Raw genomic sequence first — 16,774 nt, 5'->3', positions numbered from 1 at the left:
CACACACACACACAACAAATTAACAAACAAACAAACAAGATCTACCGAAAATCACAGCCACAATAAATCTGAAAAAGGAGAAAATAATGAGAAGGATATGACATTTTTGGTTTCCAAGTGTTTTCACGAAATAATGATATTTGTTAGATAAGTAACTTGTAACTTGCCTGGCGGGATTGTCATTTTCTTTTTCACAAATCCAAACTATAGAAGGTAACAAAACAAGCGAGAAATCAAGTCATGCTGAGCTTTTAGAGATTCAGCGATAATACCTTTTGTAATTAATGATTGTGAATGATCTACAGTGGTTGCGTCATGTGCAAAAATGAATTTCCATAACACTTTCACGTATATAATTCAATAGGAAGTTGCTTTGCGGTGATACATGTGATTTGTATGTGGAACATCTGGACATTTCAAAAGTTTACTTTCGGTTGAATTGTATTACACTGCATCTGTTATTTGAATCTAGTTTATTTCTAACTCATGTATTTGTCTTATTTTTTTTTTGGTCAAGTCAAAGTCACCTCGAGCAAGAAATAGATTTTCAGTGTGAGGTATAAATGAGACTACGAGACCTATATAAGCGATGACCTTCCATTTGCTCCTATTAAAGGGCGCGATATACATACATGCACGTCTTCTGAATTCACGTGTCATTCTTGCTATACGTGTAGTAGAAAGCTTCTGATTAATGAGCCCCGAGCCACACTTTCCTACTCACGTCCGTACCCGCAAGAAGAGAAGCGTGATACCCTGCCATCCAAAAAAGTATGACTTTGAGAGATTACATAAGATGACTGTCATTTTCTGTACTTGTTGTCGCATAACATACTAAAATTCGACCGACACACCTTGATCACCAAAACCTAAAAAGACTCATAGTCATTGTAATTGTTAACATTCGTTGGAATGATTCTACGCAGCTTTTAGTAGTGTTAAGTGATAAAATAATGTGATCCGCTCTGAATACAACGACGTGGAAATGGTAGTCCTCAACCATGTTTGGGCAAATGATTGATTGCTGCGTGGCGGGTGCGATATTTTCTCTTTTCAGACGAACCCAGCTGAGGTCCCCTCAAAGTCCACTTGCAAACTGTAGGTAATGACGATTCTAGGAAGGCTGTCTTTCATATCACTTTCTGCTTTGTTTGTTTGTGCTCATGAGCAGGTGAGGCACAACGCTGTGAAAATTTGACAATAACTGCCCTGACGGAATCTTACACATATTTGTCAGACGATCCCTTGTATGCAATCCCACTGATTTTTGTTCGCCAAGTTCCACTTCTATTGTAACCTAGCCATGGGTAAAATGAAATATCATTCTGCCCTTTATTCTCTCGATATACTAAAGCCCATGAGTGCCATCAAGAAAACCAGATAATTCCTCGCCTTCTCGGCTACATTCAGTCTAAGAAGGCGAGAAGCCGAGAATCTTCTCGACCGCTGCCACGTCTACGACCTACAAAGTCGAGATGACGAGATCTCATTTGTTGCCTTCTCGCTCTCTCGACCCCATGACGCCAAAATAACAAGATCTCCTATTTCAGCACCCTCTCGCCTTCTTGAGGACCATCTCGTTTTGTAGGTGACACTAAGTTTCCAAATATCTGTGCGCTTGCATGGAGGAAAGCTCTCTCAATTATTCGAGAGTCATTCCACATAGCATCAGCAAGATGGGTTCAATACAATTTCCTATCAGTCCATCCTACAGCGTGGACGATATTTGACTATAACAATGACTCATGGGCTTGTAACTTCAGTCATCACTGTCATTGACTGTACAGTTCATGGGTGCATAAAATGCGATGCAGCACTAGACATGTATCCCCACCCTTTAGTTATTTCGAAACGCTGGGTGCAGATATGGACTCCTAGCTGCGCACCTCTCCTATTATAGTCTTCCGTAGCTAGGACTTCAATACTGATCAGTGTGCCACGTCTTTGTCGTATCAGTGGTGTTGATATATAGATTTTTTGTTAAACGTGAGAAACTGCGCCTCGACTATGCCACACGAATGGGTGTTACAAACAATGTCACTATTTGTTCGAAATTCAACTGAGATAATTATCATACACCACTTTTGTTGAGCTTCCTGTAATACAGTGCGAGAGATCCGGGCCTACATGTACATTATTTCGCTGTATAAAGGATGCCGAATGCGGTGTGCATGTAACTGAATTTAAAGACTCTCAACATGTTTCGCTTCGCTTCCTATAGCCTTTGTCAAATCTGAACAGTTCCCTGTACTGCTCAAAACCGTGACAGGGAGAGAAGCAAAAACAGAAGCTGTTTCTTAATCAATTACAAACACGTGATCTTTGTCGCACTGGAATATTTTGTAATCATACGAGCTATAGCTGTCCATAGATCCTTATTCCCAGTGTGTGACAACGTACATGAGATATTTTAGCTCTACACACCAAGGTACGTCTGTATGGTCGTGAAAAGGGAGAAGCGTGTCTAAGCGTATAAGACTCGATACTTCTAAAGCGAAGAACCGCGGGATATAAAGCTCGACTGCACTTGTAGTTCGAAAGTTATGGACAATAATGTTTATGCAAAATGTCCCCATTTGAAATAGTTGTAAATACGGGTTCCAACAATGTCCAATGCTGGGATAATGACGGCATGATCTTCTTGGAGAGTAGCGCGTACTTGTGTTGCGATGAACTGGATGAATGAAAACCTCACAATAACCATCTATCCTCATCGTCAGAATCAGTATCATTATTATTTTTCACCTTGCGCGCGCGTGTGTGGTCTTTGATGTACCATGAGTCCAATGCAATCTAAATTTCACCTGATTGCCGACAGTACTAACAGTTACTCTTATCCACGTAATTGGTAATGCGCTAACAGATAAACAGTGCAGTCTGGTTCATCGCTGGAAAGTTCATTGAAAAGACAAAGAAGAAAATAAAACAAAAATCCGCAGAACCTCTGTTGCAGGTAGTCGTGTATTTTAAACATGAATGTTTGACCCGCATCTATACTCGTTTGAAAAAAATGATCGCGACATAAGAGCCTGCAACAATATCATGTTCGTACATACCATAAGTCTAAAGTGAAAGATTATTGGACGACAATTGAAATACGAGCTACATTCCTCTAGTAGTGGCGAACAAAACGATAATGATTATAGCCATCGCACTTTGTCACTAACAGAGTGTGTTCGTGCACGTGAGAGATCGAGGGACAAGAGTTAAAAAGGAAACATTTGATACCTATAATGACCACTTAAAGACATGTACTGTTGAGAACACAAAGTATTTCATAGGTTTCGCCAATTAGATGGTTAACCTGAAGAATAGAAAGAACAAAGCAGCGTATACCATATTGGTTACATGAGAACAATAAAAATAGAAGGACTCATTGTTGTTTAGCATTTTGAACAGCTTTTACTTAACTCTTCGATGACATCACAGGATCAAAGTAGCGTACTCAGTTTTATTAGGTATTTAAGTAGTTATAGCACCTAGTCAGTAAACAAATAAAACGTATTTCGTTCTGGTCTCAAGTCTTGGGGCATGATTTTTTAGTGGCTCAACCTTACAACCACGGTTCCTGACGTGCCAATCCGGTTGTAAGAGAAGGACGGGTGTAAATATGAACGTTGACAGTTTTATAGCATTTCTTTTTTGTTGAGTAGCTTGGACATATTTTGCCAGCACTTCTACCACTTCTTGCATACCTTTATACCATCGGACCAGCGTTCTAGACAACCCCAATGAAAGTATGCCTTGGTAATGTTACTGAAATATTTTCTCGAGTACCAACACTTCAATGGCTCACCGAGGGTGTGTGTTTAACACTTGATATCATGTTTGTATCGGTATGAAGAACAATCAAAGATGCCACGACAATAGCCATTTAGAAGGTTAGAAAGAGGGTTACATTCCTTGGATAGTGTCTCATATTATAAAAAAGTGTACATATCGTACTTGAATTTAAGAAAGCATTTGAGACCTGTTAACTACAAAGCGCTTTGTTATAAAAAAAACCCCAAACATATATATCTGCCCCCTCGATCCCGTTCCGACGCGTCACGTTACTGTTGAATATGCAATGAAGGGCAAACTAATGGAAGCAAAATTACTTTGACATTTGTATATAGAGGTGTAATACCAAATAATTCACTGCATTTTAAACACATTTAATTTTATCTCTCCATGTTGATATAAACTATACGTATTAATTTGGGGGCTTGTCCGGTAATTGATCACAAGACCCCTTTTATAGTATTACGTGGTATCAAAGTAACCCAAGATAGGCCATGACGAAAACCTGGCAGGTTTTGTGTGACATATCTCGATGGTACAACTGTGTTTGTGTGTGTGTGTGTGTGTGTGTGTGTGTGTGTTTTGGGGTATATTTTGTGGATAAGGTCGTAGAGTAGATTGGTAAACGTTCACTCTGTGAATCAGAAGAAACATCAACAACAAAAACAACAAAAACAACAACTGCAACAACAAAGACAGAAATGTAAATACACGAGCGCAATTGTAACGCTAACGGCAATGCTAGCAGTTTCATGCCAAAGTTCTTTCCCATGTTTTCCTTCAGCTATTTTCAATTTCCCTTTACAGGTGTTTCCCCCAAAATAACAACAAAACAACGGAAAACATAACTACATTGTAAATGCAGTCGCCTCTCATACCCTGCGAAAGAAAACTTACGTAGCTTGCAATAACAACAGCAACAACAACAACAACAACTCTTAGGCCTACGTCTACCACTGGCGATGCTGCGATCAGCAACTAATGCACCGACTTGTACCTCTACCAATCTTTACTACAACTTGTTCTTGCTTGGCTCTTTAGAAATTCATCATACCTATGAAATTATTTTGTAGTATATCTGCTATCAAAACTACTGGTGCCTATATTATACTACTTAGACTCACTACTACCACCAACACTACTGCTATTCATACCACTGCGAAAACTTCCTGTGGTTCTGCTCCTACTATCTTGCGCTGCTTCAGCTGTTTGATATTTTTTCTAGTGTGACCACTCCTTGAACTATCATTGACGTATCAATGTGTTGTATATGGTGTGTTTAAACAAATAAAATTCAAACCTTATTAGCAGATACTCTATCCTTGAAACCATTACGTTTGTTTGTTTGTTTGTTCATTTCCATCTGAGGAGATGGCTGGATAGCCCATATTCAGCTACGCTAAGCTGGTCTTCCATGGGGTCCAGTTGGATGTGAAGTGGGACCACTTCACTGGGTTAAACACCCTGCTCTTTGTGATGAATGAATGAAGCGGAAAAGAATCACAAAAATTGCAATGTAAATATGCACTGACAGTAGGCAGCTTATTTTGCTTTCCCTTCCCTTTTTCCTAGTCAATTTACTGCTGATCACTGGCTTGAAATATTACTGGATAAAAACAACAGAAACGCATGCCATAAACACTGGAAACGCAGAAAGCACGAACAGCTCATTGAGGCATAGCCAAATACAAATAGGCATGCCATTGTGGCGTGGAAGAAGATAATAAATCCTACTTACAAACAATAAAATCTCCATCCTTCACCTCTTCAGGAGTGCACATGTCCATTAGACATAAATACCACCGTTTAATCTCATCGGCTATAATATATTCATGACTGAAATGATGGCTCGACAAGAAAAGCAAAACAAAAACAAAAACAAAAGTCGACGCGCTGCGCGTCTGATACAGAATTATATCCACTTCAATCCTAGTAATTGTGGTAGCAACAATGGTATTGGGGGGGGGGTCATAGAAAGTAGACTTGGCATTATGATGATATTAATATTGAGTACACTGACATTAGTGTTGATTATTACTCGGATGAACTTCGACGAGTCTGATACAAAATAGCGGCGATGGGGATACCGGAATTCATTTCAACGTGGGCGTTGATGCTAGAAACGTCTTCAGATGTAAGTATAGATAAGCTACCATAAGAAAGCAAAACGTATATCATGTGCAGAGCTTCCTTGAAAAACCGGTGTGCTGGATATCAGCAAAACTGAACGGAATGTCTGTGTTTAAAGATTAGAAAAGAAAAATGACCAAATAGATCGATTTACATATAAGTAAGTAAATGAGTGAATGAATAAGTAGATAAATGCATATTATATCGTTCTCTCTCTCTCTCTCTCTCTCTATATATATATATATATATTCATTTATATATATAATGTTAATTGTAGTTCTTCAAATATTTCGTGTGTATTGACAGCATGATTCATGCTCATTTTTAGAGTTCTGTTCTTATATATAATATATATAATATACATATATTATACAATCATATACACTACATTGTATGTGCGACTTATTACAATTACCGTAATTACGATTTTACAGTTTTTCACTAAATAGATATGGACACAAAAAAGGAAAGAAGTAGCTCCGCGTTCCACCCAAACACCACTTCCTTAAAAGGGAAGGCTAGTAACTGATCAGTGGGAATCAGTGGAAATGCTGGGAGATGATTGTTCCAATCCTTAAGGGATTCATTCAAGAGTTCATTGTATATTTATTGTTGTGTGAAAATGATTTGCTTCAGAATGGTCTCATATTCAAGTAATGTGCAGTTTAATGCTTCCAGGTTAGCGTCCCTGGTCAGTGACGGAGCATTAATCTGCACATTACTTGAATATGAGACCGTTCTGAAGCAAATCATTTTCACACAACAAAGATATACAATGAACTCTTGAATGAATCGCATAAGGATTGGAACAATCATCTCCCAGCATTTCCACTGATTCCCACTGATCAGTTACTAGCCTTTCCCCAGTGGCGTATCTAGGGGGGGGGGGGGGGGGGCAAGGGGGGCACGTGCCCCGGGCGCCACTTTTTGGGGGCGCCGAAAACGAAAAAAAGGAAAAAAAAGAAAAAAAAAACGAAGAAGAAAAAGAAAAAAAGAAGGGGAAAAAAAAGAAGAAGAAGAAAAAAAAAACTCGCCCGGACCGGGAAGGAGGGAGAACGGGGGTGGGGGGGGGGGGGGGGGGAGAAAACCAAATCAAACAAGATGAAAACAAAAAATGACAATGTTTATTGTGTTCACACAGGAATTCCATGTTTTGTAAGCTGAAATTTTGGCTCGCTCGTTGCGCTCGCTCGCCAAAATTCATATAAAGAGAAAAAAGAAGATAAGAACAAAACGTGATGATGACGCGGACAAAATGACAATGTATATTGTGTTCACACATGCCATCGTTAGAAGGCAAAATGTTACACGGAGCAGCGGCTGCAATTTTATTTCTTTCGTTCTTAAGCGATCGCCTATTGGATCAAACGAGGGCGCCAAAGGTGTCGAACATAAGGGGGGGGGGCGCAAAAAACCAAATCAAACAAGATAAGAACAAAACGCGGAAATATACAAAATTCGGCTCACTCGCGCGTACTAATTTAGAGTATTTTTTTTCAAGTCCTCAGTTTGTTGGTATAAATCGTTATCTATAAGGCCGTCACCATTAATTTTCTTGATTAGAATTGTAAGATTTAACAAGCAAAAAAATGACAAGAATTCCATGTTTTGTAAGCTGAAATACAAAAATTTTCTGCTCGCTCGCTGCGCTCGCTCGTCAAAATTTATCACAAAAAAAACTAAGAACAAAACGTGATGATGACGCGGAAATATACAAAAATTTTCGGCTCGCTCGCTGCGCTCGCTTCGCCAAAATCTATCTACATTTATTACATTTAAATCACCCTCATCTATAAGGCCGTCACTATATCTTTATTAGAATTGTAAGATTTAATAAGCAAAAAATGACAACAATTCCATGTTTTGTAAGCTGATATACAGAAATTTTCGGCTCGCTCGCTGCGCTCGCTCGCTAAAATTTCTCAAAAAAAAAAGAGATAAGAACAAAACGTGATGATGGCGCGGAAATATACAAATTTCAGCTCACACGCGCGTACTAATTTGGAGTATTTTTTTCAAGTCCTCAGTTTGTTGGTATTAATCGTTATCTATAAGGCCGTTACCATTAATTTTCTTGATTAGAATTGTAAGATTTAATAAGCAAAAAATGACAAGAATTCCATGTTTTGTAACCTGAAATACAAAAAGTTTCGGCTCGCTCGCTGCGCTCGCTCGCCAAAATTTATCACACAAAAAAAGATAAGAACAAAACGTGATGATGACGCGGAAATATACAAAAATTTTCGGCTCGCTCGCTGCGCTCGCTCGCCAAAATTTATCTAAATTTATTACATTTAAATCACCCTCAAAAGACCCCTTTTAAGTGCTTGAAAAAGCATATCATGTAGACTTTTTTAAAGTCCCTACCGGGATGGGCTTGGGGTTGAACACTTTTTCAGAAATTAGGGGCGCAATTTTCGCGCTTGCCCCGGGCGCCGTTTTCCCTAGATACGCCACTGCCTTCCCCTTTAAACCTGCTTCCCCATGTCAGGTTTGCTACACAACCACTACACAGATACAGGTCCAGGCTACTTAACCCTCCAACCAATTGCGAACGATACGAAGAAAATAAAATTATAATATCAATCTACAACTCAGGGACAGGACACTATACTGTTTCACTATAGTTCGCTAAACAACGTATCACGTTTTCAAAATATCCTTCTCATTCAGTTTAAATTGCGAGGTAAATAGTTCAGCAGCTATATGTATCTGTGCTGTATTTCTTTGATTCCTCATTCGCCTCATAATTTTAAGGCTTCTGATTTATATTAAATTTCAACATCGTAACTGCATGGTTGCCTTTTTCACTGTTCATGTAAGAATGTCAGATGTTCACTGCAAGTAAAATTATAATACACCATATACTGTAAACTACAATTGTATATACATGTCCAGAGTGTTTTCATGACCTGACAAGTGTGTGATCACAACTGTATAGCCACGAGTGGCTATAAAGAAGAGCGATATAGACAAGGATTAGCCAGGAGAAGCAAACTGACAAACTAACAAGCAAACAGAACGATGGGAAAAAGTGAAGAGTTTGTTCGCAAAAACCGATAAATCCATATTTGCCAAATGGAGATATTTGCGATCAAAGGTCAAGAAAAATAAAGAGAATAATAAGAAAATTTTTGCTTCTTTTGACCATAACTTCAAAAATGTACCTTTATATGTAGTGGCTAATATATCATTTAAAAGGTATCATTTTGTACTTTATGACAGAGACCGTAATTCAAAATCTTCAAAAATGGACTTATCGGTTTTTGCAAACAAACTCTTCCAGTCCTGTCAGTAATATCACATCTGCAATCACTTAAAGAAAAAGATTGTATCATTGTCTGATTATAGAGAAGAACGAAAAGAACAGAAAGAAGCACAATTACGACGTTCAAAATTTGAGTGGGGCGGACCTTCTCAATAGAAAAGTCGGGAATGGAGACTAATATGAATGTATGTATATACAGCTGCAGATAGGAGAATTTGATTAAAATATGCGTGCTCATGATTGCGAGGTTATTACGTGTATAGTGGGAGAAGAAAACGAAATATGTGAAGACGCATTATAAAAAGTCATAACGTCCTTTTGATTAAGGACGTCTCTCTGAGATCTTTGCTACAGCAGGGTCGTCGAAATTCCATCAAAAACATGATATTTTCAGGACCGATTAAAAAAATGATAAAAAAAAACAATCAAACTAACATAACTGACAAGCAAAATGATCTGAAAGCAAAGCTCTTTGTGGTTGTGGCGTCTTAATCTCTTTGCTATATCTTTGTCACACCTGAGAAAAGTTTTTGTAAGAAAAAAGTAGAAAAAAAAACTAATCCAAACAATTCTCATTATATTATAGATAGAGTTTATATGAATACAAAGAGGTATGACGCAGCCCACGTCTAACCTTGTTTTTTTTCTTTTGGTTTTCCCCTTCACAGGGAAAAAGAGAAGAATATTAAATCAAATTAAGATATAAATATAAAGACACGCACATACTATACCCCCAACTAAATTGCAATAAAATATAAGAATACGGAAGATAACACGAGATTAAGGTTATCGGGATTATCGAAATTAATACGAATTCCCGCTTCCAGTGTGATATTATACGAATAATTTATGAGTTGTGAGTGCATAGGGCACGAATATCGCACGAGGCGCGAGATGAGCCACTGGTCTATTCAACAAGGCGCGTAGCGCCGCGTTGAATAGACCAGTGGCGAATCTCGCGCCGAGTGCGGTATTACGTGCCCCAATGCACGAACAAAATCATAAATTATTCGTTTTATACAACACCTTGTCCACAATCACAATACAAAATTAGTGACCGCCAACTCAGGAAGGCCCAAAAATAAATGTAACAATTAGGCAGAGAATTGTAAACCACCCTGTGTACTGCTTTCAAACACTCGTCATGATTCGACCACACAGTCACAGGAATCACGAACTCCGCAGGGTCTATACCCATTCTACGCTAACGTTAGATCGAGTTAGGCCTGGCTGTAGTGTTAGGTCGATCTGAGATGTCGGTAGATCTAGTAGTAGGTCTAGACTTTGTCTATTTCCGAAAATGATTTTGTATAAAAACACAGAAAAATAATCAAATTACGGTTTCTCAACTTGAAATGATGTCTTGATGTTGGGATCACTGTGGTCCACGTAGCAGATCAGAGTAAAAAGTAAAAACACAGCAGTACCGCTAGGTGTATACAGGCCGCGATACATGCAACTAGCTAGGTAAAGTAACTGCGCGTATACGTTAACGTTGCAGTACTCCGCCGCGCCTGGTCTGTGAGACTTACCGGCAGCGCAGCGCAGCCGGCCAGCACGTACACTGTACAATGTAGTTTGCTGGCGCTTTGCTACGGGTGTGAGCCACAGAACTCTGTGAGCGGCCATGCATTAGTAGCCCCCCGCGAAGCCGTGCTATAGTACCTTCGAGCCGTGCTATAGGCCCATGCCAGGGGCCTATTGTATGGCTGTCACTCTCAATGAGTTTGATAGGTATTTTCTATTGAATGTCATGTGACATGTTCTTGGCCAATCACAATTCGACATCATTCTGAGGTGTTGTATAACAATTCATATCTTACAGAGCAATTCATTACAACCTTATATATTACTTTATTTTGTTTAATTTTGAATATTCATGTACATTCTGACTTCTCATGACTTATTTGGCTAAGATGATGTTATTATCACTAAACCATTTCAATCAGTCAGTCAGTCAGTCAGTCACTCACTCACTCACTCAATCAATCAATCAATCAATCAATCAATCAATCAATCAATCAATCAATCAAACAATTAGTCAATCAGTCAATTACGATGATTTCTCTCGACACAAATCAGGTTTTAAGAGAGCGTGCCGCATTAAACGAGAACAACCAAGGTTATAAATGCTGATATAATAATAACGGTTTTATACTTGGCATAGACATTACCTGCCATGCAGTGTTTTCGTTGCAGTGTATGGTGGTGAAATTATGTTTAATCGATAAACGCATTATTAGGAAGTAGTGTTCTTAATACAGGTCATGAGTTTAATGTTTATGAGAGGCATATTCAGTCGTGCACAATGTATGCACTTTAGATTTGTTTGATATACAGGCCTTAAGTATAAACGAGTTGAGTGCGTACGAGATAGCATCTCACCCCGTTATTTTATTTACAAATTCCCATAAGAGTGTGTATTGTGGCTTAATACAATCACGCATTTTACTGCATTGGGAAATAATGTAAATGAATGTCATGAATTGCAGTAAACAGTACACCATTTCCATGCACCCGTTAAGACTGTAACATGCACACTCAAAATGCGTATGAACCAGTAACGTGCATGAGAGATCATGCATTTGATACGCTTTTTAGTAGCCTAATTAACCTCTACATTACTGACATCGAATCATGCATACGCAAATTAACTTCATATCAAGGGAAGATTACACGGGTATATTATGTTCGCCCGCCATAGCTCCCTTTGTTCCTGAGATTTTCTTTGGCTACCGTCTATAGGGAGGAGATGAAGAGTTGAGGCCTGAAGAGAACTACGGGCTAAAAGGGAGATATTGGAGTCATACCATAATCTATGCCAGACATTCTCTCCACTTCTTCCTTCCAAAAGCCTTCCATCAATGTCTGGTCATCTTCCCGATCGCTCATCTTTGCAGGATGATGAGGCGAGCTCGCATTTTAAAGGTCGCTTCGACGATTGCAAATATTTAATGGCGGTAATTAACGGAGGGGCCTTTTGTTTTTGTCGCTGTTGCTGTAGTTGTTTTTGTTTTATTGTTTTCTTCTTTCTGGTTATGCCAGTGGAGGACGAATTTCTGTATTCATTTTAACAGACAATAAAATACCTTTTGTTTCCTTGTATCCTTTTGGTCTATGCTGAAATAACTAGAATCATGTCTGTATGACCATTCATTATGACAATCAAAGCATGACCGTATTATTTGGAACAAACGGACGAGGTACTTCCTCTTTAGCGAGTGTAGGAGGGGAACAACTGGTGAAATTCGGGAAACAGCTGTAACTTTGTCACCATACGATAATGTATATCCGATCAGTGTTTCACCCTGAAAAACTAACGATGATAATGGTTCTAATTTGCTACATGCAAAACTTAAAGTAGAGGCAAGAGTCATAATATTTCGGGGTGGCGTGTAAAAGAAGTCAACTCGACAGACTCAAATTTCAGTACGAATGAGAGAGATAAAATTATATCTCTCCCATTCGTACTGAAATATGAGTATAGAGGATGAGATATATATATATATATATATATATATATATATATATATATATATATATATATATATATATATATAGGCAGAGATAGAGGGAGAGAGAGATAAAGAAATAGAAAAAGAAATAGCAGGAGAAAGGGGGAAAATACGCGACGGATTACGAACCAGGAGTTCGTGCGTGCGTTTGCGCGTTGCCGTATGGAGAGATGAGAGGCCATTAGTATCAATCATGTCAGCGCCTCTAAATCCTCGGAAGCGTCAAATCTAGCAGACACGAACGGCTGGAAGTCTACCGGCGCTCGTTCTCATGCATAATGCGTCACTGATGCATCTCTGCATAAGAGAAAAGAGAAGGAAAGGGGAAAAAAACTTTTCTTCAAGCGCAATCTCAACATCCTCTTCGACCATCATAATTCCAATAAGGATTCTAGAAAAGCCACGAATTTCGGCTCAATTTGGTAAAAATAGCCGATAAGTGCGTTAGGGATACACTGTACAGAATGTGTGGAATACTTTAGCCGGTATACGTTTTGAGTAAAGCTTAGCAGAAATTTCTTTTAGTTGCCAAAATATGACATTTACTTGTCAAAATAAAACGTTACACCACAATCCTCATCTTGTAATTTCATAAAGAATAAAAACGTTATGACGTCATGATACCGTATGCATGTCGAAATTTAAGACGATACGTTCTATAAAACATTTATATAAAATACCCATGTTCTCAGATGTCACAAATTGATACCATTCATTTGAGCTGCTGTAATTATTGTAAGCCTCGTCAGAACAACGATATATCGTGTGTGTGCTGGTCAATTTTGCATGGTGTATTTCGTATTCGACAAGAGTGTCACAGAACCATGAATAATGGTCGTGGCGTAGCGTCTATTCTTCTTGCCGACCATGCTGTAAATGCTTATTATGATTGAAGTTTGGCAAAGAATAAATGATAAATATTAGAGAATGTGGGGTTCTAGACCTGGTAAGTCACGTGACGTGACAGCTCACGTGGCCTTCACAGTCACGTGACAGAGGGTGCCATTGATATGTTTCCACATTCGACACTAAGCCATCATCCCGCAGGCCGGAAACTCGAAACTGTGTTATAACGCGTTGATCTAACCTAGTTTTGTCGGAGAGTTCGCTGCTTGGTGTTATATTAATTAACAGCTCTGAGAACTGGCGCCATGGTGAAGAAAGCAGTCTGGATGTAATTTCTTTTTTCTTTTTTCAAACCGGGGCCGTTTGATGTCGGTACATTGTTTCTCTTTAAACCAATTACTTCTGTTCCAGTCATATGGCGAGGAATAGGGTAAGATGATACATACATGTCGGCGAGAATAGGCCATCAAGTTTTTAATAATTTCCCTTTACACAATCATCCATCACTATCTATTTTTTCAAGCCTGGACCTATTCCAATTCGATTAGCAAAGGCAATGGACATTTGTTGTTGTTGTTGTTGTTTGGGTTTTTGTTTAGGATGAAGAGAGTACTCTACTTAGGTGCGGGATATAGTCTAAACATTAAGCTATAGCACTTTAAAAAGGACACACAGCACCAACCGGCTTATTTTTATCTGTACCTAAAGCGCTTTGCATTGAATGAATTTGGAAGGGAAAGCGGGGTTTATATTGGTAAGATGTAAATACTTTGCTTCTAATTCAGTAACGCTGTCACAAAGGGAAGAAAAGCCTATTTCAGATACCTTGGGATGATAAGCGCTGCAGACTGGCGAAACAGTTACGCAAAGTTGCGGGTAATCCTCCGCCCCCTGGCCATCTCTTTGGCACGCCTGTTAAAAGCTGCTTTGTTATTGATGACCTATTAAGATATAGGTGCAATGAATTTGAATAATTCAGTGTGACGAAGAAATGTTTTGGCAACGTATTTTAGCCGTCTATTCTTAAATCATTTTGCACTCCCATCTATCTTTCTACTTAAATCTTCCTCTCTCTCTCTCTCTCTCTCTCTCTCTCTAATATATATATATATATATATATATATATATATATATATATATATATATATATATATATATATTCATATATAATACAATACAAGAAGAGCTTGCTTCCAAAAGGCGCTAAATCCATCATTTTCCAATGGATTTAGCGCTTTTTGGAAGCAAGCTCTTTAATCTGTAATACACAGCTGTATATGTATGTCTGCCTAATGACATATATTTTGGATTTTTTTTTTCTTCTGATGATTGAAGTGATAACTTATGTTTATATTCGCAGTTGGATAAGTCAAATGATCTATCTTCTCGCCTAATACATGGTAATTTGTTCTTCATTATTTCATAAGTAATAATATGAACATGCATGTCTGCAGCTCTCTCTCACAGTAATATCTCAATGTTTCACATCACTTACTGTGCATTATATTCAAACAGTTCTCCATGCTATCCACGGATTAGTAATTATAGTTTTAGCTACATAAATTTCTGTCAAAACGTAAACTGGAACTCATTCCATACCTGATTGTATGTGATCACCCTCTTCGTAATCTAGCAGAATTCTAAGAATACACGATAATTATAGTCATGACGATATTGCACCCGAATATTCTACCAAAGCACTCTATCTCGACCAGACGTCATAAGCAAATTCATCGCCCTGGCCCCCGAGGTAGAATCAATAAAATGACCTTTTTTCCCCTTTTTTGTTGGTTGAAACACCTTACACCATATCCACTGCAACCTTGCGCGATTAGACGTGACGCCTGTACACACTGACCTTGTATTTGATCAAACGTTACATCACGCCTTTCCTGTTTCGTCATACGTATGTACGTGAACGGGATACAAATTTTTTAGCTATCATTATTTTTCTTTATTTCATCAAAATGAACTGTATAGTGTAATATAAAAAGTAATTCCTTGGTCATACACGTTATATTTGAATTACTGCTTTGTTGTCAGCTCTAGATTTTAATTAGAGAAAGAATGAGATATTGAACTCCAGCTTTAATCGTCCTGATATTCGACAGGGCCCAAGTCCTAATTCTTGTGAATGGAATCGTTCTAAACTCTGATAATGGCACGTAAGCCCTGAAAGTCATTACTATTATTGTTTACGCCTAAGCACAGGCTGACGTCGTTGCCACCATTATAGTAACTTTGTTGGCTTGTAATTGCCTTCGATGAATAATGTACGCAGTTAATTATTGTAATGGTTCTCATTTCCTTTGACTTGCCTTGAATACATAATATGTGCACCATCGAGAGAGTATGTGGCTCAATGCTAAATTCATCGGAGAGAAGTGATGTGGCTACGCCAGACAGTCCACACTACGTCTCTGTACTATGGTAGGGGTAAAAAAAAAACAACAAAGCAAACCGTCAAAAAACAGAAACAAAACCCATTTACTTTATTTTCCCTTAGTGGTAGGTTATGCAGCCTACAGCCAGGCAAGATAAGGCGAGATAACATATACAAGCGTTATTTCCTTTTGGCTTTGTTTCTATTATTTTTGAACTTTTGTCTTTTATTTTTCCCTCCCTTTGTCTCATTATTAGACAGTATCTATTTTCTTTATATTTATGCTTTTGTTATAGATCATATTTTTTGGTTTCTCTTTTCTCGCTTGACCTTTTCTTCTTCCACTATCCCCACCCTCCTCAACCTCCTCCACCACCACCTCCTCCTCCTCCTCCCTTCCTCTTCCGCTCCTCCTCCTCTTTTTCCCTCTGGCCCGCCCCTCCCTCGATCCTTTCACCTGTTCCATCATCCCCATTGACTTCCTATTCCCTATACCTCATATGCTCCTCCTCTCCTCCTTCTTCTGTTCCATCCTTGCTCCTTCTTTTTTTCTTCATCAAGCATAATCTCATCCATCTTGTCGTATTTCCTTCTTCTTTCCTTTCATTCTAAATATGTCTCCTGCTTACGATTCCACATTGGCCGCTCGATGTCCGGCTTCTCGTACTCATCAAAGCAGAATAAACATGCTTTGCAAATAATCTGATCAATAACAACGAAAAAAAAGAGAACATTAAACCTTAAAGGGACTGTACAGTACTGGTTGAGATGAGGATTCAGATTGTAACATTTTGCGAGATATTTAGAAACCACTCTATTAATGTTAAAGAGCATACAATTCTAAGGGGA

The sequence above is a fragment of the Diadema antillarum genome, unplaced genomic scaffold (genome assembly GCF_040938485.1).
Source record: "Diadema antillarum isolate AM-2024a unplaced genomic scaffold, OU_Dant_1.0 seq00000386_RagTag, whole genome shotgun sequence".
Classification (NCBI taxonomy): domain Eukaryota; kingdom Metazoa; phylum Echinodermata; class Echinoidea; order Diadematoida; family Diadematidae; genus Diadema; species Diadema antillarum.
Note: the sequence above shows the minus strand (reverse complement) of the source record.